The sequence below is a fragment of the Carica papaya genome, chromosome 5, assembly GCF_054855325.1.
Source record: "Carica papaya isolate Zhongbai chromosome 5, ASM5485532v1, whole genome shotgun sequence".
NCBI classification, from domain to species: domain Eukaryota; kingdom Viridiplantae; phylum Streptophyta; class Magnoliopsida; order Brassicales; family Caricaceae; genus Carica; species Carica papaya.
Genome location: NC_142313.1, coordinates 32,290,435 through 32,298,373, shown reverse-complemented (window position 1 = coordinate 32,298,373; position 7,939 = coordinate 32,290,435). Strand labels below are relative to the sequence as shown.

Sequence of the window (7,939 nt, the reverse complement as noted above, 5' to 3'; positions counted from 1 at the left end):
AAAACGAGTCGGGGGTACGAAATTTACCTCGATCGGCGGTCGGAAGTTCCTCCGGTACGGCGGCGGGTGGCGGCGGCCGGCTTCTGGTTCGTCTTCTCCGGCGAGCGGCAGGCGGCTAGGGTTTGTGGTCTAGTGTGGGGGTTCTATTTATAACCTCTTGCCCTTTGATCTCAGCCGTCCATTTTGATTTAATCTGGGCCGTCCGTTTTTGATTAAATCTGGGCCGTCCGTGTGATTAAATCTGGGTCGTCCGATCGTCCGCCTGATCTGGACCGTCCGATCGCGCCCACACGGATTGCCAACGTGGCCCTTTCTGGAACGACGTGGTATTGCCACGTGGCAGGTCCTGGTTGGCCGGGACTGCTGACCGGGCCTGCTGACGTGGCTGCTGACGTGGCTTTTTTTTTTTTTTTTTTTTTTCCTCCTCCTTTCCGGGTGCTACAACTCTCCCCCCCATAAAGAAATTTGGTCCCCAAATTTGCCTCATTACTCCTGATCAAACAGATGAGGATATTTGGCCCTAAATTCTGATTCCAGTTCCCATGTCGCCTCCCTAGGCGTGTGGTTCTGCCACATGACTTTTACAAATGATATTTCCCGGTTGCGGAGTATCCTGCTTTCTCGGTCCGTGATACTGACTGGTACTTCTTCATAAGACAAGTCCTCCTGGAGTGGAAGCGGTTCGTGAGCCAAGACATGAGAAGGGTCCGGATTGTACTTGCGTAGCATAGATACATGAAACACATTATGAACCCGGGAGAGCTCAGGGGGCAGTGCAAGTCTGTAGGCAGTGGTACCAATCTTGTCTAAGATTTCAAAGGGTCCAATGTATCTGGGGTTTAATTTTCCCCTCCTGCCGAACCTACTAATTCCCTTGAAGGGGGTGACTTTAAGAAACACCCAGTCACCTTTCTCAAAGGCCAGGTCTCTCCTCCGGGTATCAGCATAACTCTTCTGCCTACTCTGAGCTGTCTGGATGTTCTTCTTAATCTTAACTATCTTGGACATGGTTTCTTCCACCAAATTCGGGGCAAACAATCTTCTATCGCCCACTTCCTCCCAACAAATCGGTGATCTGCACGGATGCCCGTATAGCGCCTCGTATGGGGCCATGCCGATGCTTGCTTGGTAACTGTTGTTGTAGGCAAACTCTATCAGGGGTAGATGGTCATCCCAATAGCCCCCGGAGTCAAGGACACAAGCTCGGAGCATATCCTCCAGCGTACGGATTGTCCTCTCTGATTGTCCATCGGTTTGGGGGTGGAAGGCAGTACTAAGGGACAGCTTTGTTCCCATAGCTTGCTGGAAACTATTCCAAAACCGAGAAGTGAATCTGGGATCCCTGTCGGATACCACTGTTACTGGGACTCCATGCAGTCTGACTATTTCCCGGACATACATTCTTGCCAACTTGTCCAAAGAATCAGTCATTCTGATGGCCAGGAAGTGGGAAGACTTAGTGAGTCGGTCAACAATTACCCATATGGCATCGTGTCCCGATCGTGCCTTGGGTAGTCCCGATACGAAGTCCATGGTGATGTGTTCCCACTTCTACTCTGGAATCGGTAAAGGCTGAAGCAACCCCCCTGGGCGTTGATGTTCTGCTTTGACCTGCTGACATACCAAGCACTTAGATACAAAGTCGGCTATATCTCTCTTCATCCCATTCCACCAGAATCGAGGTCGCATAGTTTGGTACATTTTTGTACTTCCTGGATGCATGGCGAACCTTGAACTATGGGACTCTGTCATGATGTCTCTTTTTAATTCACTGTCGTCTGGGACACACATTCTGTCCTTGAAACGAATCAATCCGTCGGCAGAGATCTGAAATTCTGAGTTCACTCCCTGTTCTGCATCCTTCTTGCGGGTTACTAGGGCGGGGTCGATTGACTGGGCTTCCTTTATTCTTTGGATTAACTCGGGTTGGACTGCTAGGTGGCTCAAACATGTGACCCTCTTCAGATCTCGCAGTCGAACCTGCTGCGTAGCCCCAATGGACCTGCATTCTGAAACCATCAGATGGGCTAGGGTGCCTGCACTCTTCCTGCTGAGGGCATCGACTACTACGTTGCCCTTACCTGGATGGTATAGGATGTCACAATCATAGTCCTTGAGGAGTTCCATCCACCTTCTCTGACGCATGTTGAGATCCTTCTGAGTGAAGATGTGCTTCAAGCTCTTATGATCGGTGTAGATCTGAAAGGTCTCTCCATACAAATAATGGCGCCAGATTTTCAAGGCGTGTATGATTGCGGCAAGCTCCAAGTCATGGGTAGGATAGTTCTTCTCATGATTCTTTAGCTGTCTAGACCCATATGCTATAACCTTTCCATGCTGCATCAGGACACAACCCAGGCCCAGATAGGAGGCATCACTATAAACTGTATACCCTCTTGATCCACTCGGTAGAGCCAGTACGGGTGTAGTAGTCAGTCGCTTCTTCAATTCTGAAAAACTCCTTTCGCAGTTCTCATTCCAATCAAACTTTGCATTCTTCTTTGTGAGTCGGGTTAGAGGGGCCGCTAGACTGGAGAACCCTTCGACAAACCGGCGGTAATAACCCGCCATCCCTAGGAAACTGCGAATTTCCTTAACTGTTGTCAGCCTTTCCCAACCAAGTACCGCTTCAACCTTTTCGGGGTTCACCGACACCCCTTCCTTCGATATAACATGTCCTAGGAAGGCGGTTTGCTCGAGCCAAAATCCACACTTGCTCAACTTTGCATACAACTTCTTTTCCCTGAGTACCTGGAGGACTTGGGCAAGATGATGAGCATGTTCTTCTCTACTCTTTGAGTAGACTAAGATATCATCGATGAACACGATGACAAATTTATCCAAAAACTCTCTGAAGATTCTGTTCATTAGATCCATAAAGATGGCCGGGGCGTTGGTTAGCCCAAACGGCATAACCAGGAACTCATAGTGTCCGTACCTGGTTCGGAATGCCGTCTTGGGGATGTCTTCTGCTCTCACTTTTACCTGATGGTAACCTGATCGTAGATCTATTTTAGAAAAGACCTGTGCACCCTGCAACTGATCGAAAAGGTCATCAATCCGGGGAAGAGGGTACTTGTTTTTAATTGTTACCTTGTTTATCCTTCTATAATCAATACACAGTCTCAACGTTCCATCCCCTTTCTTTGCAAAAGTAACCCCGGCACCCCATGGAGAAATGTTGTGTCTAATGAAGCCACTGTTTTGTAGCTCAGTGATTTGTTTCCTTAGCTCTTCCATCTCGATGCGGCTCATTCGGTAAGGAGCTACCGAGATGGGTTGGGTTCCTGGCTGTAAGTCTATGGTGAACTCGACCTCTCTGTCCCCTGGTAGACCGGGCAGTTCATCCGGAAATACGTCTGGAAAGTCTCGGACTACTAGAATCTCTTGGATACAAACTTCCTTCTTGGGTTTACCATGTACCACGTTCGGGTCTGCGTCGGCATCCTTCTGGGTAAGGTTGTAAACTCTGCCCTGGATTGGAGGCCTCCCTTGATTCTGGTTCCTAGGGCACTCCCTCGCGTAGTGCTGGGCACTGCCGCATATGCGACAGGTGTTGTTGAGGCGGTAGCAGGGTCGGTCCCCATGATCCCTGCCGCAGTACTGGCAGATCTTTCCACGTGCTGTCCCCATAGCCTGAGGAGGGCCCTGAACGGCAGGCCTGGGCCTCTTACTGGGTTGGACAGGCATGGTAGGCGCCGGCCTGCGGAGCGGGGCTGAGGGTCGGGAACTTTCCGCTAGCTGAGGGCGGGTGTCGAAGCTCCTTTCTATGATCTGCGCCTTTGCCAGGACTGCCGAATATGTCTCGAGCTCCATCACCAACAAGTGCTGTCTGATCGCCGGGCGGAGGCCCCACTGGAATTTCCTGGCCTTTCGGCCCTCATCCAACAATGTCTCCGGGGCATGTCGGCCCAGCTCCAGGAACTTGCGGGCATACTCCGACACTGTCATATTACCCTGGACCAATTGAGCAAATTCCATTTCCTTTAAATGTTGGATGTGTTTAGGGAGATACTCCGCATGGAAAGCCGCTAGGAACTGCTCCCAAGTAACTGGTACAGGCAGGGTGGCCCGCTTGAGCTCCCACCAGCGTACCGCTTCCCCTACCAACATGTAGGAGGCAATGGCAGCCCTCTGCTCAGGAATTACTCCCAAGGTCTCAAAGGCTCTCTCAGTCTCTGCCAGCCAGTATTGGGCCTCTTCGAAAGAGGATCCCCCTGAAAAAGTAGAAGGGTTCAGTCTCCTGTACCTCTCTATGAAGCCGGGGTCGATCAAGGAGGGAGCGAGGTCCCGAGGTAGAGGGACTGGGGCCGGCTGAGGGTGAACTGGGGGACCCTGTGGTGGCGCCTGCTGATGTGGTGGGGGCACTGGAATGTGCTGTGGCGGCACCTGTTGGTACTGTGGTTGTGGTACCGGATCGTACCGCGGCTGTGGTGCCGGGTGGTATCGTGGAGGAACAGGCTCCTGCCGGGGTGGCTCGGGATCAGCCTGCTGTAGCGGGGGCTCAACCTGCGCTAGCGGAGGAGGTCCTGGTAACTTCCTTCTCTCCTCTTGCCTTCACTGGGCAGCTGCGAGAGCCTCCACCATCTCGAATAGTCTATCTAAATCCTCCCGAATTGAATTATTTGGGGCCGCTCGGTTTAGTGGGGGTCTTCCTCTCCTCATTCTTGTGTACTCGCATTCACAAGGAATGATTGAGTAACAATATATCGGTGAGTATTCCTCTAAGGCACATTAGTGTAAGGGATGGGTCCGAGGAAACGCGGCTCTGATACCAACTGTAACGGCCCCGGAAATATTAAAATGAAATGAGTATTTAAATATATCAAATGCGGAAGCGAGATCAAAATTTCAGTTAACATCCCTTACACGAAAACCAAAAAAAACGTACTTAAATTATAAAAGGTTAAACTAACTAAAAGAGAAACTCGAAAACAAAGCTATGAGCATGACTACAGAGTCTCTAGGCATCCCCTTCGTCGTCCTCCTGCGGAACGGGCTCAGGAACTATGTCTTCCTGATCTGAAATGGTTAAATAAGGAGTGAGCTACACTAGCCCAGTAAGAACATCACGATATCTCACCGTCACGGAGGTAAAGGTGGGTAGAAAACACAAAAAGACCAATGGAGCATAATTTACAACAAACTCGGTTATTAACATAAAAACCTTTTCCATCCACTTACCTCGGTGGAATTTATGAAAATAATATAAGAAAAACAATAACATTATCATAATCATAGAATAATATAAGCTGTAAAACATAACACTTATCACGCCTCTTGTAATTCAATCATTGTACAACATATCTTTTTCTCATTTACCAGCCTACTAGTATCCGTGGGGGTCCATAGGGGTCCCGCTACCCGTTAACCTTTAACATTCATAATCAGTTTCCAGGGCCGTCCCAATACCCCGTCCGGTATGGGTGCCAAAACCATAAGATCTCCATACCCCGTCCGGCATGTGAGACCACAATCCCGGTAGGGTTCCCTACGGACCCGGTCCGTCCACCATCTCCCAGGATATCTAGTCAGGCTGACCCCCATAATACAATTATCAGTCTACACAATCTTTCATTTTCCTTTTCCTCAGTCAGCACCATCAATTCACATTTAAACAAGCAAATCGTAATTCATGCCAAACAGACAACATACAGTATCAGTTTGTTCAGTCATTCAACCCATGGTTAATAAAAACGTAGTATATGCACACAAATCTGTAAAATGAACACATCAAACCTCATTTTGCATTTAAGGCTGTAAACATGCCAAATAACAGTAAATCACCAATCACACTAGACTCGGGCTCCATTAGCCACCTTAAACAATTTCACACATTCGTTAATTCAAGGAATACCGTTTTATCATTTTGAACTTTAATACCGTGATAGGAAATAGGGTGAGGGGTCCTTACTCGTTTCGGGGTCCGAACACGGCTTCACAGTGCGCTTGCAGGCTATCCCTAATTTTCTCTGAATTTTCCTCGGGGAACTGAAACGCACTACTGGTACCTGCACGTGTTCCAAAAAAAACCCAAATTAGGCCCAGGGCCTCTTTCGGCCCAAATCGCAACTCCGGCACACTCGCATCAGTCCCTGTGAGAAAACAACCCTAGGGCCCTCGGGGGGGCCAAAAAATCACGGAAAAACAGAGCTTACCGGCGGCGGCGCTCTCGGGTGCGGCGGCTCTCCGGCGAGGTTCGTGTTTTGGTGATTCGGCTCCGGTCAACCTGTAGAGAAAAGAATGATGATCACGGTGATATAAAAATTGCATCAAACGGAGGCCGGGAAGGGCCTCATCGGAGGCAAAAATCGGGAAGGGGCGCGGCGGCGCCGCTGGGCTTCGGCCGCGTATTCCGGCTGTTTGGCCAGGATTTTGGCTCCGATTTGGCCACAGGAGGAATCAGCGTGGAAAAACGAGTCGGGGGTACGAAATTTACCTCGATCGGCGGTCGGAAGTTCCTCCGGTACGGCGGCGGGTGGCGGCGGCCGGCTTCTGGTTCGTCTTCTCCGGCGAGCGGCAGGCGGCTAAGGTTTGTGGTCTGGTGTGGGGGTTCTATTTATAACCTCTTGCCCTTTGATCTCAGCCGTCCATTTTGATTTAATCTGGGCCGTCCATTTTTTATTAAATCTGGGCCGTCCGTGTGATTAAATCTGGGCCGTCCGATCGTCCGCCTGATCTGGGCCGTCCGATCGCGCCCACGCGGATTGCCAACGTGACCCTTTCTGGAACGACGTGGTATTACCACGTGGCAGGTCCTGGTTGGCCGGGACTGCTGACCGGGCCTGCTAACGTGGCTGCTGACGTGGCTTTTTTTTTTTTTTTTTTTTTTTCCTCCTCCTTTCCGGGTGCTACACCTTTTAACATCCTATTCAAAGTATAATGTACTATAAAAATATAAGTCGATAATGAGAAAAATATAAAATACATAGAGAAGGTAACTAATTTTCCACGATATTTCTTCTTTGCATCAGTCAAGAGGACTAACTAATTACTGAAGAACAATTATTGAGAGAGAATAAATGTGTAGAGTTGATTAATATTGTACAGTCTGTGAAAAACGTAAGTGTGACATCGCGATGTTTATTAGAGCTTAAAAATGACAAATTCATCCTCCTTGGAAACTTTTCTATTCAAGTAATCAATTTTTTTTCTCTTCGTCTAAGCTCACAGTCCATTTTTTTCCATTAAATTATGTTATCTCTTCATTCATCTCAAGTTTTAGTCTTAAAACTAATTTTTAGCATCAAATTTTTCCTCACATTATGTATAATGGATGTATATAAATATATACATATATATATCTAAAAGATTGAATTATTAATTAATATTAAGTAGTGGGGATTGGTGGCATAAAAATGCAATTAGCAATTCTGTAACGACCCCAGAAATTCAAAAGAAAATACATATAATAATTTGAGTGCGAAAGTGAAATAAAAGATTAAGGTTAATATCCCTTACACAATAACTTAAAAGTACAAAACAATATCATGGAATAAGTTCTCTAAAAGAAATACGAGAAATGGAAAAAATAAAGGAAACTATAAAGTATCTAGCATCTACTCGCCATCTTCTTGTGGATCGGGCTCGAGAAACAGGTCCTCCTAATCTAAAATGGTTAAATAAGGAATGAGCTACACTAGCCCAGTAAGGACATCACACTATATTACCGTCACATAAGTAAAGGTTGGTAGAAAACTGAAAACAACCAATGGAGCACAAATTTTAAACCGATACAATTATTTAAAATAAAACCACTTATCCTTTTTCTTACCCTTGGGGAACTTGTGAAAATAACCTATAAAGACAATAACATCATGCAGATCACAATTTCATGCATAATCAGTAACATAAAACACAATCTAAACTCGTATTCATGAATAATAACTAACTATCACCGTTTCTCATTTTCCACCAGCCTACTACTATCCATGGGAAT

The 7,939-nt window shown here is 47.3% G+C and overlaps 1 long non-coding RNA gene across 1 annotated transcript; it reads right to left on the bottom strand.

Moving 5' to 3' along the window:
- Positions 1-5,290: 5,290 nt before the first annotated feature.
- On the bottom strand, positions 5,291-6,760 carry LOC148265776 (uncharacterized). The gene is made up of 3 exons (XR_015819178.1): positions 6,440-6,760; positions 6,159-6,229; positions 5,291-6,011 (listed from the first exon to the last, which is right to left on the bottom strand). It is a non-coding gene; the product is annotated as an uncharacterized LOC148265776 (long non-coding RNA).
- Positions 6,761-7,939: the final 1,179 nt, after the last annotated feature.